We start from the raw sequence: 17755 nt of genomic DNA, 5'->3' as shown, positions 1-17755 counted from the left end.
CTTCATCTACTGCCCCCTCTCACCCTCCTCAATCTGTTGCCTCCTTCATCTGCTGCCTCTTCTGTCTGCTGTGATCCTGCTGCCTAGATCCATCCTGTAAGGTAGGTATCCCCATCTCACCTCCCCCCCCCCATCCTCTGCCGCTCCTCCATCCGCTGCGCCATTTCCCATCTTCCATCCGCTGCGCCCTTTCCCATCCTCTGCGCCATTTCCCATCATCCATCCGCTGCGCCCTTTCCCATCCTCTGCCGCTCCTCTATCCGCTGCGCCATTTCCCATCTTCTGCCGCTCCTCCATCCGCTGCGCCATTTCCCATCCGCTGCGCCATTTCCCATCCTCTGCCGCTCCTCCATCCGCTGCGCCCCTTCCCATCATCCATCCGCTGCGCCCTTTCCCATCCTCTGCCGCTCCTCCATCCGCTGCGCCATTTTCCATCTTCCATCCGCTGCGCCCTTTGTCATCTGCCGCCCCGCCCTCTCGCATCGCATTATCCAGCGCAGTTACTCGCTTCCAGACTGCAGTGGATGATGCGATGCGAGACTCGTGCATTGCTCTCACGTTTGGCACTGGTCTTAGTGGCAGGCGCTCTTTTTTTTTTATTCATTTTTTTTTTTTTAATGATGTCTGTATTTTTTATTCCACCAAACTAATTTTTTTGTATGGGGGGGGTCTAGTTTCCAAAATGGGATCACATGTGGGGGAGCTCCATTGTTTAGGCACCTCAGGGGGTCTCCAAATGAAACATGGCGTCTGCTAATAATTCCAATCAATTTTACTGTGAAATGGCGCTCCTTCTCTTCTGAGCCCCGCTGTACGCCCAAACAATTGATTTCCACCACATATGAGGTACCTGTGTACTCAGGAGAAATTGCACAATACATTTTATGGTGCATTTTTTCCTCATACCCTTGTGGAAAAAAAGCTACCTGTTTGAAAAAACAATTTTGTGGTAAAAAAAAGAATAAAATATTTTCACGGCTGAACATTACAAACGTTTGTGAAGCCTCCAGGGGTTCAAAGTGCTCACTAAACAGCTAGATAAATTCCATGAGGGGTCTAGTTTCCAAAATGGGGTCAATTGTGGGGGAGCTCCATTGTTTAGGCACTTCAGGGGGGTCTCCAAACGCAACATGGCGTCCGCTAATAATTCCAACCAATTTTGCTGTGAAATGGCGCTCCTTGCCTTCCGAGTCCTGCCGTGTGCCCAAACATTTGATTTCCACTACATATGGGGTATCTGCGTACTCAGGAGAAAATGCACAATACATTTTATGGTGCATTTTTTCCTGATACCCTTGTGATAAAAAAAGCTACCTGGTTGAAGCAACAGTTTTGTGGTAAAAAAATTTTTTTTTCTTTTCACGGCTCAACGTTATAAACTTCTGTAAAGCCCCCAGGGGTTCAAAGTGCACATCAAACATCTAGAAAAAATAGTTGAGGGCTCTAGTTTCCAAAATTGGGTCACTTATGGGGGAGCTCCATTGTTTAGGCATCTCAGGGAGTCTTCAAACCCGTCATGGCGTCCGCTAATGAGTGCAGCTAATTTTGCACTCAAAAATTCAAATGGCGCTCCTTGCCTTCCGAGTCCTGCCGTGTACCCAAACATTTGATTTCCACCACATATGGGGTATCTGCGTACTCAGGAGAAAATGCACGATACATTTTATGATGCATTTTTCCTGATACCCTTGTGAAAATACTAATTTTTATGGCTAAAGTAACATTTTTGTGTTAAAAAAGTAACATTTTCATTTTTTCGTCTACATTGCTTTGGTTGCTGTGAAGCTCCTAAAGGGTTAATAAACTTCTTGGATGTGGTTTTGAGTAGAGTGAGGGGTGCAGATTTTAGAATGGGGTCACTTTTGAGTATTTTCTGTCGCCTAGGTTTCTCAAATCACTCCAAATGTGATGTGGTACCTAAAAATTTTTTTTTTGTAAATTTTGTTGGAAAAATTAGAAATTGCTGATGAACTTTGAACCCTTCTAACTTCCTAACGGAATTTTTTTTTTTTTCCAAAAATTGCGCTGGTGTAAAGCAGACAAGTGGGAAATGTTATTTAGTAACTATTTTGTGTGACATATCTTTTAGATTTATGGGCATAAAATTTCACATTTTGAAAATTGCAAAATTTTCACAAATAAACGCAAAACATATCGGCCTAAATTTACCACTGACATGAAGTACAATATGTCACGAAAAAACAATCTCAGAATCGCCAGGATCCGTTGAAGTGTTCCAGAGTTATAACCTGTCAAAGTCACACTGGTCAAAATTGCAAAAAATAGCCGGGTCTTTAAGGTGAAAACAGGCTGGGGGCTGAAGGGGTTAAGGACTATGGGGTGAATAATACAATACACTGTGTGCAGAATTATTAGGCAAATTAGTATTTTGATCACATGATACTTTTTCTACATGTTGTCCTACTCCAAGCTGTATAGTGAAAGCCAACTGCCAATTAAGTAAATCAGGTGATGTGCATCTCTGTAATGAGGTGTGGTGTAATGACATCAACACCCTATATAACGTGTGCTTAATTATTAGGCAGGTTCCTTTCCTTTGACAAAATGGGTCAGAAGAGAGATTTGACGGGCTCTGAAAAGTCTAAAATTGTGAGATGTCTTGCAGAGGGATGCAGCAGTCTTGAAATTGCCAAACCTTTGAAGCGTGATCACCGAACAATCAAGCGTTTCATGTCAAATAGCCAACAGGGTCGCAAGAAGCGTTCCGGGACAAAAAGGCACAAAATAACTGTCCATGAATTGAGGAAAATCAAGCGTGAAGTTGCCAATATGCCATTTGCCACCAGTTTGGCCATATTTCACAGCTGCAACGTTACTGGAGTATCAAAAAGCACAAGGTGTGCCATACTCAGGGACATGGCCAAGGTAAGGAAGGCTGAAAAACCACCACCTCTGACCAAGAAACACAAGATAAAACGTCAAGGCTGGGCCAAGAAATCTCTTAAGACTGATTTTTCAAAGGTTTTATGGACTGATGAAATGAGAGTGACTCTTGATGGGCAGATGGATGGGCAAAAGGCTGGATCAGTAAAGGGCAGAGGCTCCACTCCGACTCAGACGCCAGCAAGGTGGAGGTGGGTACTGGTATGGGCTGGGATCATCAAAGATCAACTTGTGTGACCTTTTCGGGTTGAGAATGGAGTGAAGCTCAACTCCCAGACCTACTGCCAGTTTCTGGAAGACAACTCCTTCAAGCAGCGGTACAGGAAGAAATCAGTATCGTTCAAGAAAAACATGATTTTCATGCAGGACAATGCTCCATCACATGCATCCAACTACTCTACAGGGTGGCTGGCCAGTAAAGGTCTAAAAGATGAAAAAATAATGACATGGCCCCCTTGTTCACCTGATCTGAACCCCATAGAGACCCTGTGGTCCCTCATAAAATGTGAGATCTACAGGGAGAGAAAACAGTCCACCTCTGGGAGCAGTGGCTGGAGGCTGTGGTGGCTGGAGGCTGTGGCGGCTGCTGCACGCAATGTTGAGTGTAAACAGATCAAGCAATGACAGAATCTATGGATAGTCGGCTGTTAAATGTCATCATAAAGAAAGGGGGCTATATTGGTCACTAATTTTTAGTGTTTTTTTTTTTTGCATGTCAGAAATGTTTATTTCTAAATTTTGTGCAGTTATATTGGTTTACCTGGTGAAAATAAACAAGTGAGATGGAAATAGATTTGGTTTTTATTAAGTTGCCTAATAATTCTGCACAGTAATAGTTACCCGCACAGACAGATATCCTCCTAAGGCTATGTGTCCACGAGAGAATGTAGCTGCGGATTTTTCTGCATCAAAATCCGCAGCTTTCCCGCAAAATCCGCACCTTTTCAAAGGTGCGGATTTGCCGCGGATTTACCGCAGAATTGCCGCAGATTTTTTTTTTTTTCCCCCATTTTTAAAGCCAAAATCCGGATGAAAATCCGCAACAATAATTGACATGTTGCAGATTTTTCCGGACCAAAATCCGCACGAAATCCGCTGCGGAAAAATCCGCAGCATGGACACAGCATTTCCAAAATGCCATAGAAATGGCTGGGAAGTGCCGGTGCTGCAGATTTTCGGGAAATCCGCGGCTTTTCCGCGAGAAATCCGCGGCAAAATCCGTGCATTTTCCGCAGCGTGGACACATAGCCTAAGATAAGATAGCCAAATCTAAAAAACCCCACTCCAACTGCCAAAAATATTAAGCTTTGATATTTATGAGTCTTTTGTGTGATTGAGAACATAGTTGTTGATCAATAATAGAAAAAAATCCTCTGAAATACAACTTGCCTAATAATTCAGCACACAGTGTATGAAGGACTATGGTGACTGCATTATAATACATATAGGACTATGGGGGTGCATTATAATATATGGAAAACTATGGGGTGCAGTATAATATACGCAGGACTGTGGGGTGCAGTATAATATATGTAGTACTATGGGGTGCAGTATAATACATGGAGAACTATGTGGTGCAGTATAATATATGGAGTACTATGGGGTGAATTTTACATAGATGGCTATGGGGTGCAGTATATGTAGGACAATGGGGTTCAGTATAATATACAGAGGACTTTGAGAGCTGCATTATAATACATGAATGACTATGGGGAGTGCATTATACAGTAATACATGGAGTACTATGTGAGCTGTATTAATAATAATAATAATAATAATCTTTATTTCTATAGCGCCAACATATTCCGCAGCGCTTTACAATTCAGGAGGATCATATACAAACAAGTAACAGTAATAACAGTAATAGAAAATACAATATCTAAAAAGAAAAAGAAAAGACAACCCTGCTCGTGAGAGCTTACAATCTACAATGAGATATGGGTGGGGTGGGGGGGCAAGGTACAAGTGCTTATTTACAATGACAATCCAGCAATTTCAAGGAAATGGGGGATAGATAATGGCTTCCTGGACCAGTGGGCCTGAATCTTGAGATGCATTTGGGTGGCATGGAGTTTGACGTGGGGCTATGTTGTGAGAAGTTGTAGAGGCACTGTGTGAATTGGATTAGGGAGTGTGATAGGCCGCCCTAAAAAGATGCGTTTTTAGGGAGCGTCTGAAGCAGAGTAAGTTATGATTCATCCTAACTTCTTGGGGTAGAGCGTTCCAGAGGATTGGTGCAGCTCGGAAGAAGTCTTGGATCCGGGAGTGGGAAGTTCGGATTAGTGTTGATGTTAGTCGAAAGTCGTTTTCAGAGCGTAGAGAATGGGTGGGGTGATAGACAGAGAGGAGGGTGGAGATGTAGGGGGGTGCCGCACTGTGGAGAGCTTTGTGGTGATAGACAGAGAGGAGGGTGGAGATGTAGGGGGTGATGTACTGTGGAGAGCTTTGTGGGTGAGAACAAGCAGTTTGAATTGGATCCTGTGATATATGGGCAGCCAGTGCAATGACTGGCACAGAGCAGAGGCATCCGAGTAGCGATTAGCCATATAGGTGACCCTGGCTGCTGCATTAAGGATGGACTGTAGAGGAGAGAGTCTAGTTAGGGGGAGACCAATTAATAGAGTTACAGTAGTCAAGGCGAGAGTGGATCAGAGCCACGGTGAGTGTTTTTGTCATTTCCATTGTGAGAAAGGGGCGGATTCTAGAGATGTTCTTGAGGTGCAAGCGGCAGGAGCGGGCAGTTTTGGAAAGGTTAAGTTTGAGATAGAGAGCAGACATGACATTGCAAACTGCAGTCAGGCAGTCACTTGTGTTCTGTAGTACAGCGGGGGTGAGCTCAGGGGATATTCCACCCTAAGAATATCATCCCCCAGTTGTCTGCTGTACCATGGCTGTTTTTTTAGTAAAAATGGGAGGGGACCACACGTAATTTTTTTAAATCTAAAATTTTAAAAAATAAGCGTGGGATCCCCTCTATTTTTCATAATCAGCCAAGGTACAGCAGAGAGCTGAGGATTTCAGCCTACAGCTGCTGCTGTTCCTGTGCTGAACATGAAAGTTGGGGGGACCCCACGTCTTTTTTTTTTTTTTAAATTAAAAAATAAAAATGGTGTAAAAATGCTGGTCAAGCTAACTATCTCTAGAACACTATTCTATAAGCTCTATTTATCTTCCTATATCTTTAATTTTTCAGGCTTTCCACATTAAACAAAAAAAACCCCAAAACATTCATTTCAGTATCTTACTTTTTTTTTTACCGGTACCACACGGACAACCATACTGGTACGTGTGGCTTGCACCTGTTTAAACACGGACATCTGAAAGGGGCCTTATAGATACCCATCTACTGTATGTACTATCATTTTGAGTTGCTGCAAATTATGATGTTCTCCTCCTTGGCTAAAAATACTTCTCAAGATTTCTAAGGAGTATTGTTACCCCTCTGTAAAATATGTAGTGTGACCTCTGCCAAAGCCTGTCCTATGGAACAACAGTGGCAACAGCTTCAGACGCTCAGCAAAAAGCAACTTATGTCCCTTTCAATTAAAAAAAAAAACGTTTCGCCCCATATGACCGGAATCAGGTGGTGTGAGCCTCATGGAGTTATGTTGCCACCAAAGGAGGGAAACACTGTGAAACAGGACTGGGGCCTAATAAATGGGGGGCGTGAGAGAGGATCGGGGGCTGCTAAAGACAGAAAATAAATTGTCAGCGAGATCTGATTAGTTTACTGTGGGTCTACATGTGAGGACTGAGATGTTTTGGAAACTACCTACAACAATGTGTGACCGCAGCCCGACCGGCAGTGACTGCTCACTAATGTAACGCCGAGCTTTATCATTATAGAAATGAACATTCAGCTTAAACTTCTAGAACAGTTTTATTAAAATAAGTATATCAATTTAAAAAAAAAAAAAGGAGAAATATATTTATAGTTTTATTTTTATAGAGAACATTTATTCGATGCTGTACATGGGAACGGGTTACACCCAAAATACAGATATAAATTACAGTGAATAAACCAATCCTGACAGACGGGTACAGAGGGGAGCGGACCCTGCCCTCAGGGGCTCACAGTCTACAGGGTAAAGGGGAGGAGACAGAAGGTCGGGGATACAAATATATAACACTGACAGACGGGTACAGAGGGGCGCAGACCCTGCTCTCGGGGGCTTACAGTCTACAGGGTAATTAGGGTGGGGGAGACAGTAGGTCGGGGATACAAATATACTGTAACAATCAACTTTAAAAAACAATACGTAGAATAAAGCCATGTTGGACATTGGCGACAATGAAAGAAAAAAATCTTTTGTATCCGAGTCCCGTGCGTTTTAGGTGTAAAAATTGTATTTCTCCATTTACCATAAAAATCCTCTTTTTGAATACATTGGAGGACACAGGAGGTGTGATGTGCATTAGACCACACTGTTCTCTCAGTCTCTAAGGTGGGACGACGGGGGGCAATTACACCCAGATGCCAGTAGTCACAAACTGTATTAGAAAAACAAAGGGAGAAGATTAATAGCACACAGGCGAGCCCCCTCCCACAAAGTGCAACACGGCCCCCTGCCCAGCACGAGCCCCCCACGTGCAGCCTCTCTCCCCCTGCAAGCTCCCCCCCAACGTACAGCCTCTCTTCCCCTGCAAGCTCCCCCCCAACGTACAGCCTCTCTCCCCCTGCAAGCTCACCCCCAGACGTGCAGCCTCTCTCCCCCTGCGAGCCCCACCCAACACACACACACACACGGCCCACACACACACACGGCCCACACACACACACACGGCCCACACACACACACACGGCCCACACACACACACACGGCCCACACACACACGGCCCACACACACGGCACACACACACACACACACACACACACGGCCCACACACACACACACGGCCCACACACACACACGGCCCACACACACGGCCCACACACACACACACGGCCCACTCACACACACACACACGGCCCACTCACACACACACACACGGCCCACGCCCACACACACACACACGGCCCACACACACACGGCCCACACACACACACACGGCCCACACACACACACACGGCCCACGCCCACACACACACACACACGGCCCACGCCCACACACACGGCCCACGCCCACACACACGGCCCACACACACACACACGGCCCACGCCCACACACGGCCCACACACACACACACACACACACATGGCCCACACACACACACACACACGGCCCACACACACACACACACGGCCCACGCCCACACGGCCCACACACACACACACACACACGGCCCACACACACACACACGGCCCACACACACACGGCCCACACACACACACACACACACACACACACACACACGGCCCACACACACACGGCCCACACACACACGGCCCACACACACACACACGGCCCACACACACACACACACACACACACACACACGGCCCACACACACACACACGGCCCACGCCCACACACACACGGCCCACGCCCACACACACACACACGGCCCACGCCCACACACACACGGCCCACGCCCACGCGGCCCACGCCCACACACACACGGCCCACACACACACACACGGCCCACGCCCACACACACGGCCCACACACACACACACACGGCCCACACACACACACACACACACGGCCCACACACACACACACACACACGGCCCACGCCCACACGGCCCACACACACACACACGGCCCACACACACACGGCCCACACACACACACACACGGCCCACACACACACGCACGGCACACACACGGCCCACACACACACACGGCCCACGCCCACACACACACGGCCCACGCCCACACACACACGGCCCACGCCCACACACACACGGCCCACGCCCACACACACACACGGCCCACGCCCACACACACACGGCCCACGCGGCCCACGCCCACACACACACACACACGGCCCACGCACACACACACACACGGCCCACGCACACACACACACGGCCCACGCACACGGCCCACGCACACACACACACACGGCCCACGCACACACGGCCCACGCACACACACACACACGGCCCACGCACACACACACGGCCCACGCACACACACACACACGGCCCACGCACACACACACACACGGCCCACGCACACACACACACGGCCCACGCACACACACACGGCCCACGCACACACACACGGCCCACACACACACACACACGGCCCACGCACACACACACGGCCCACACACACACACACGGCCCACACACACACACACACGGCCCACACACACACACACACGGCCCACACACACACACACACGGCCCACACACACGGCCCACACACACACACGGCCCACACACACACGGCCCACACACACACGGCCCACGCCCACACACACACGGCCCACGCCCACACACACACGGCCCACGCCCACACACACACGGCCCACGCCCACACACACACGGCCCACGCCCACACACACACACACGGCCCACGCCCACACACACACACGGCCCACGCACACACACACACACGGCCCACGCACACACACACACACACGGCCCACACACACGGCCCACACACACACGGCCCACACACACACGGCCCACACACACACGGCCCACACACACACGGCCCACACACACACGGCCCACACACACACGGCCCACACACACACGGCCCACACACACACGGCCCACACACACACGGCCCACACACACACGGCCCACACACACACGGCCCACACACACACGGCCCACACACACACGGCCCACACACACACGGCCCACACACACGGCCCGCCCACACGGCCCACACACACACACACACACACACACGGCCCACACACACACGGCCCACACACACACGGCCCACACACACACACACACACACACGGCCCACACACACACACACACACACACGGCCCACACACACACACACACACACACGGCCCACACACACACACACACACACACGGCCCACACACACACACACACACACACGGCCCACACACACACACACACACACACACACACACACACACGGCCCACACACACACACACACGGCCCACACACACACGGCCCACACACACACGGCCCACACACACACGGCCCACACACACACGGCCCACACACACACGGCCCACACACACACGGCCCACACACACACACACACGGCCCACACACAAACACGGCCCACGCCCACACACACACACGGCCCACACACACACGGCCCACGCCCACACACACACGGCCCACGCCCACACACACACGGCCCACGCCCACACACACACGGCCCACGCCCACACACACACACACGGCCCACGCCCACACACACACACACGGCCCACGCCCACACACACACACACGGCCCACGCCCACACACACACACACGGCCCACACACACACACGGCCCACACACACACACACGGCCCACACACACACACACGGCCCACACACACACACACGGCCCACACACACACACACGGCCCACACACACACACACACGGCCCACACACACACACACACGGCCCACACACACACACACACGGCCCACACACACACACACACGGCCCACACACACACACACACACGGCCCACACACACACACACACGGCCCACACACACACACACACGGCCCACACACACACACACACGGCCCACACACACACACACACACGGCCCACACACACACACACACGGCCCACACACACACACACACGGCCCACACACACACACACACGGCCCACACACACACACACACGGCCCACACACACACACACACGGCCCACACACACACACACACGGCCCACACACACACACACACGGCCCACACACACACACACACGGCCCACACACACACACACGGCCCACACACACACACGGCCCACACACACACACGGCCCACACACACACACGGCCCACACACACACACGGCCCACACACACACACGGCCCACACACACACACGGCCCACACACACACACGGCCCACACACACACACGGCCCACACACACGGCCCACACACACACACACACACACACACACACACGGCACACACACACACACACACACACACACGGCCCACACACACACGGCCCACACACACACGGCCCACACACACACACACACACGGCCCACACACACACACACGGCCCACACACACACACACGGCCCACACACACACACACGGCCCACACACACACACACGGCCCACACACACACACACGGCCCACACACACACACACGGCCCACACACACACACACGGCCCACACACACACACACGGCCCACACACACACACACGGCCCACACACACACACACACGGCCCACACACACACACACGGCCCACACACACACACACACGGCCCACACACACACACACGGCCCACACACACACACACACGGCCCACACACACACGGCCCACACACACGGCCCACACACACACGGCCCACACACACACACACACGGCCCACACACACACGGCCCACACACACACACACACACGGCCCACACACACACGGCCCACACACACACACACACGGCCCACACACACACGGCCCACACACACACACACACACGGCCCACACACACACGGCCCACACACACACACACACGGCCCACACACACACGGCCCACACACACACACACACACGGCCCACACACACACACACGGCCCACACACACACACACACGGCCCACACACACACACACACACACACACACGGCCCACACACACACACACACGGCACACACACACACACACACACACACACGGCCCACACACACACGGCCCACACACACACGGCCCACACACACACACACACGGCCCACACACACACACACACGGCCCACACACACACACACACGGCCCACACACACACGGCCCACACACACACGGCCCACACACACACACACGGCCCACACACACACACACGGCCCACACACACACACACGGCCCACACACACACACACGGCCCACACACACACACACGGCCCACACACACGGCCCACACACACGGCCCACACACACACACACACGGCCCACACACACACACACACACGGCCCACACACACACACACACACACGGCCCACACACACACACACACACACGGCCCACACACACACACACACACGGCCCACACACACACACACACGGCCCACACACACACACACACGGGCCCACACACACACACACGGCCCACACACACACACACGGCCCACACACACACACACGGCCCACACACACACACGGCCCACACACACACACGGCCCACACACACACACACACGGCCCACACACACACACACACGGCCCACACACACACACACACGGCCCACACACACACACACACGGCCCACACACACACACACACACGGCCCATACACACACACACACGGCCCATACACACACACACGGCCCACACACACACACGGCCCACACACACACACGGCCCACACACACACACGGCCCACACACACACACGGCCCACACACACACACGGCCCACACACACACACACGGCCCACACACACACACACGGCCCACACACACACACGGCCCACACACACACACGGCCCACACACACACACGGCCCACACACACACACGGCCCACACACACACACACGGCCCACACACACACACACGGCCCACACACACACACACGGCCCACACACACACACACGGCCCACACACACACACACGGCCCCACACACACACACACGGCCCACACACACACACACGGCCCACACACACACACACGGCCCACACACACACACACGGCCCACACACACACACACACGGCCCACACACACACACACGGCCCACACACACGGCCCACACACACACACACGGCCCACACACACACACACGGCCCACACACACACACACGGCCCACACACACACACACGGCCCACACACACACACACGGCCCACACACACACACACACGGCCCACACACACACACACACGGCCCACACACACACACACGGCCCACACACACACACACACACACGGCCCCTGCCCAGTGCGAGCCCCCACCAAACATGCGTCACCCCCTGCCCACTGCGAGCCCCCAAACGTGCAGCGTCACCCCCTGCCCACTGCGAGCCCCCCAAACATGCAGCATCTCCCCCTGGCCAGTGCGAGCCCCCCCCCCCCAAACATGCAGCGTCACCCCCTGGCCAGTGCGAGCCCCCCCCCCCCAAACATGCAGCGTCACCCCCTGGCCAGTGCGAGCCCCCCCCCAAACATGCAGCGTCACCCCCTGGCCAGTGCGAGCCCCCCAAACATGCAGCGTCACCCCCTGCCCACTGCGAGCCCCCAAACGTGCAGCGTCACCCCCTGCCCACTGCGAGCCCCCAAACGTGCAGCGTCACCCCCTGCCCACTGCGAGCCCCCAAACGTGCAGCGTCGCTCACTGCCCAGTGCCAGCCCCCCCCCAAACGTGCAGCGTCGCTCACTGCCCAGTGCCAGCCCCCCCAAACGTGCAGCGTCTCCCCCTGGTCAGTGCGAGCCCCCGCCAAACATGCAGCGTCGCCCCCCAAACATGCAGCATCACCCCCTGGCCAGTGCGAGCCCCCCAAACATGCAGCATCTCCCCCTGGCCAGTGCGAGCCCCCCAAACATGCAGCATCTCCCCCTGGCCAGTGCGAGCCCCCCCCAAACATGCAGCATCTCCCCCTGGCCAGTGCGAGCCCCCCCCAAACATGCAGCGTCACCCCCTGGCCAGTGCGAGCCCCCCCCCCCCCCCCCAAACATGCAGCGTCACCCCCTGGCCAGTGCGAGCCCCCCCCCCCCCCAAACATGCAGCGTCACCCCCTGGCCAGTGCGAGCCCCCCCCCCCCAAACATGCAGCGTCACCCCCCTGGCCAGTGCGAGCCCCCCAAACATGCAGCGTCACCCCCTGGCCAGTGCGAGCCCCCCAAACATGCAGCGTCACCCCCTGGCCAGTGCGAGCCCCCCAAACATGCAGCGTCACCCCCTGGCCAGTGCGAGCCCCCCAAACATGCAGCGTCACCCCCCCTGGCCAGTGCGAGCCCCCCAAACATGCAGCGTCACCCCCTGGCCAGGTGCGAGCCCCCCAAACATGCAGCGTCACCCCCTGCCCAGTGCAAGCCGCCACCAAACTTGCGTCACCCCCTGCGAGCCCCCCCCCCCAAGCGTGCAGCGTCGCCCCCTGCCCAGTGCCAGCCCCCCCAAACATGCAGCGTCACCCCCCTGGCCAGTGCGAGCCCCCCCCCCCAAACATGCAGCGTCACCCCCTGGCCAGTGCGAGCCCCCCCAAACATGCAGCGTCGCCCCCTGGCCAGTGCGAGCCCCCCCCAAACGTGCAGCGTCGCCCCCCCGGCCAGTGCGAGCCCCCCCAAACGTGCAGCGTCGCCCCCCCGGCCAGTGCGAGCCCCCCCAAACGTGCAGCGTCGCCCCCCGGCCAGTGCGAGCCCCCCCAAACGTGCAGCGTCGCCCCCCGGCCAGTGCGAGCCCCCCCAAACGTGCAGCGTCGCCCCCCGGCCAGTGCGAGCCCCCCCAAACGTGCAGCGTCGCCCCCCGGCCAGTGCGAGCCCCCCCAAACGTGCAGAGTCGCCCCCCCGGCCAGTGCAAGCCCCCCCAAACGTGCAGAGTCACCCCCCAAACGTGCAGCATCGCCCCCCGGCCAGTGCGAGCCCCCCTTAAACGTGCAGCATCGCCCCCCGGCCAGTGCGAGCCCCCCCAAATGTGCAGCGTCACCCCCCGGCCAGTGCGAGCCCCCCCAAACGTGCAGTCGCCCCCCGGCCAGTGCAAGCCCCCCCCAAACGTGCAGAGTCGCCCCCCGGCCAGTGCAAGTCCCCCCAAACGTGCAGAGTCGCCCCCCAGCCAGTGCGAGCCCCCCCAAACGTGCAGCATCGCCCCCCAGCCAGTGCGAGCCCCCCCCAAACGTGCAGCGTCGCCCCCCGGCCAGTGCGAGCCCCCCAAACGTGCAGCGTCGCCCCCCGGCCAGTGCGAGCCCCCCCAAACGTGCAGCGTCACCCCCCGGCCAGTGCGAGCCCCCCCAAACGTGCAGCGTCACCCCCCGGCCAGTGCGAGCCCCCCCAAACGTGCAGCGTCACCCCCCGGCCAGTGCGAGCCCCCCCAAACGTGCAGCGTCACCCCCCGGCCAGTGCGAGCCCCCCCAAACGTGCAGCGTCACCCCCCCCGGCCAGTGCGAGCCCCCCCAAACGTGCAGAGTCGCCCCCCAGCCAGTGCGAGCCCCTCCAAACGTGCGTCGCTCACTGCCCAGTGTGAGCCCCCCAAACGTGCAGCTTCACCCCCTTTCCAGTGCGAGTCCACCCCAAACATGCAAAGTCGCTCCCTGGCAAGTGTGAGCCGCCCAAAACGTTCCACATTGCCTCCTGCAAGCCCCCCAAACATGCAGCGTCGCCTCCTGCCTAGAGTAACCCCCACATTCCTTATGAAACCTCCACAGCATCACCCCCAGCTCCGTGTAACCCCCCATAAGCCACTTACCTTATTGAAGCCTGAGATATACACGAGCTGCAGCCCCCAACACTGACAGGACACACTGCTCTGTGCCCCCAACATACAGGCTGAGACCCCAGAGCCATAACTAATGAGGAGATGCTGAATCTTCTCCACCTCAGGGTCAGGATCCGTCCGCTCTGCACAGAGGAGCCCGAGCACTGCTGCTTCCCGCCCACAGATCAGCACAGAACTGAGGAGACCCCGCCCCTTCCGGTGACATCATGATTTCATGAAATCACTCCTCCCACTCAAAAAATCAACTCCGATCTAGCCTCTACCTTGCGTCTAGGTAGGGTTGCGTCTAGATCAGAGTTGATTTTTTGTGGTCCTCAAAAAATCAACTCTGATCTAGCTGCTTCAGTAGTGAGCTGGCTATATCGGAGTTGATTTTTTGAGGCCTCATTTTAGCCACTCTGATCTAGCCGGCTCACTACTGAAGTGTCTAGATCAGAGTGGGTTTTTTGTGGTCCTCATTTTTTCCACTCTGATCTAGCCGGCTCACTACTGAAGTGTCTAGATCAGAGTTGATTTCTTGAGGCCTCGCTGTAGTCACATGTTTTTGGTCACCTCATTTTATCCACTCCGTTCTAGCTGCTTCACCAGTGAGGTGGCTAGATCAGAGTGGATTTTTTGATGATCTCTGTGATCTTTTCTCCATACAGCACAGTTCAGTTTCTACAGCAGGGCTGGAATCAGATTTATAATTGGAATGATTTTATGTTTTTATTTATTAGATGCTGAAACTGTTATATTTATTATTTTTTTCCAAAGGGCAAATTTTTATTTTCATTATTATTATAACTTACATTTTATTATTATTTTTTACAATATAAATAATCACACACAGCGCTGATTGTTCAGTTTTGCTGGAATTTTAATTTTACCGTATTTCCACAAGTCGTGGCCGCATGACTGACATTGAAAGAGTGGGCGGAGCCTCACAAGGAAAAACGGAACCGCGCAGCTGACAGTCTTCATAACGTACAATATTGGATCAGAGTGGATTTTTTGAGGATCTCTCTGTAGCCTTCATTATGTACATTTGGTACTGAGGTGACTGAAATTCAGTTTTTTGAAGAGTGGGAGGAGCCTCACGGCGAAAAACGTAACAGAGCGCAGCCGAGAAAGTGCTTATAATTTCACACATTGTGTCGTAGTGGATTTTTTGAGGACCTCATTTTAGCCACTACATTATGTACATTTGGTACTGAGGTGACTGCAATGGATTTTTTCGAAGAGTGGGAGGAGCCTCAAAGCAAAAAGCGTAACAGAGCGCAGCTGAAAGTCCTCATAATATCCACATTGTGTCGTAGTGGATTTTTTGAGGACCTCAAAAAAGCCACTCCGTTCTAGCTGCTTCAGTAGTGAGCCGTCTATATCAGAGTGGATTTTTTGAGGACCTCATTTTAGCCACTACATTATGTACATTTGGTACTGAGTTGACTGCAATGGATTTTTTCGAAGAGTGGGAGGAGCCTCAAAGCAAAAAGCGTAACAGTGCGCAGCTGAAAGTCCTCATAATATCCACATTGTGTCGTAGTGGATTTTTTGAGGACCTCAAAAAAGCCACTCCGTTCTAGCTGCTTCAGTAGTGAGCCGTCTATATCAGAGTGGATTTTTTGAGGACCTCATTTTAGCCACTACATTATGTACATTTGGTACTGAGGTGACTGCAATGGATTTTTTCGAAGAGTGGGAGGAGCCTCAAAGCAAAAAGCGTAACAGTGCGCAGCTGAAAGTCCTCATAATATCCACATTGTGTCGTAGTGGATTTTTTGAGGACCTCAAAAAAGCCACTCCGTTCTAGCTGCTTCAGTAGTGAGCCGTCTATATCAGAGTGGATTTTTTGAGGACCTCATTTTAGCCACTACATTATGTACATTTGGTACTGAGGTGACTGCAATGGATTTTTTCGAAGAGTGGGAGGAGCCTCAAAGCAAAAAGCGTAACAGTGCGCAGCTGAAAGTCCTCATAATATCCACATTGTGTCGTAGTGGATTTTTTGAGGACCTCAAAAAAGCCACTCCGTTCTAGCTGCTTCAGTAGTGAGCCGTCTATATCAGAGTGGATTTTTTGAGGACCTCATTTTAGCCACTACATTATGTATATTTGGTACTGAGGTGACTGCAAAGGATTTTTTCGATGAGTGGGAGGAGCCTCAAAGCAAAAACCGTAACAGAGCGCAGCTGAAAGTCCTCATAATATCCACATTGTGTCGTAGTGGATTTTTTGAGGACCTCAAAAAAGCCACTCCGTTCTAGCTGCTTCAGTAGTGAGCCGTCTATATCAGAGTGGATTTTTTGAGGACCTCATTTTAGCCACTACATTATGTACATTTGGTACTGAGTTGACTGCAATGGATTTTTTCGAAGAGTGGG

At 53.5% G+C, this 17755-nt stretch overlaps 1 long non-coding RNA gene across 1 annotated transcript; it reads right to left on the bottom strand.

Moving 5' to 3' along the window:
- Nucleotides 1-6771: 6771 nt before the first annotated feature.
- On the bottom strand, nt 6772-15552 carry LOC142289865 (uncharacterized). The gene is made up of 2 exons (XR_012750181.1): nt 15363-15552; nt 6772-7395 (listed from the first exon to the last, which is right to left on the bottom strand). It is a non-coding gene; the product is annotated as an uncharacterized LOC142289865 (long non-coding RNA).
- Between the last annotated feature and the right edge of the window lie 2203 nt (nt 15553-17755).

This window comes from Anomaloglossus baeobatrachus, chromosome 2, assembly GCF_048569485.1.
Source record: "Anomaloglossus baeobatrachus isolate aAnoBae1 chromosome 2, aAnoBae1.hap1, whole genome shotgun sequence".
NCBI classification, from domain to species: Eukaryota; Metazoa; Chordata; class Amphibia; order Anura; family Aromobatidae; genus Anomaloglossus; species Anomaloglossus baeobatrachus.
The sequence above is the reverse complement of the archived record's forward strand: the minus strand, read 5'-3'. Positions and strand labels throughout refer to the sequence as shown.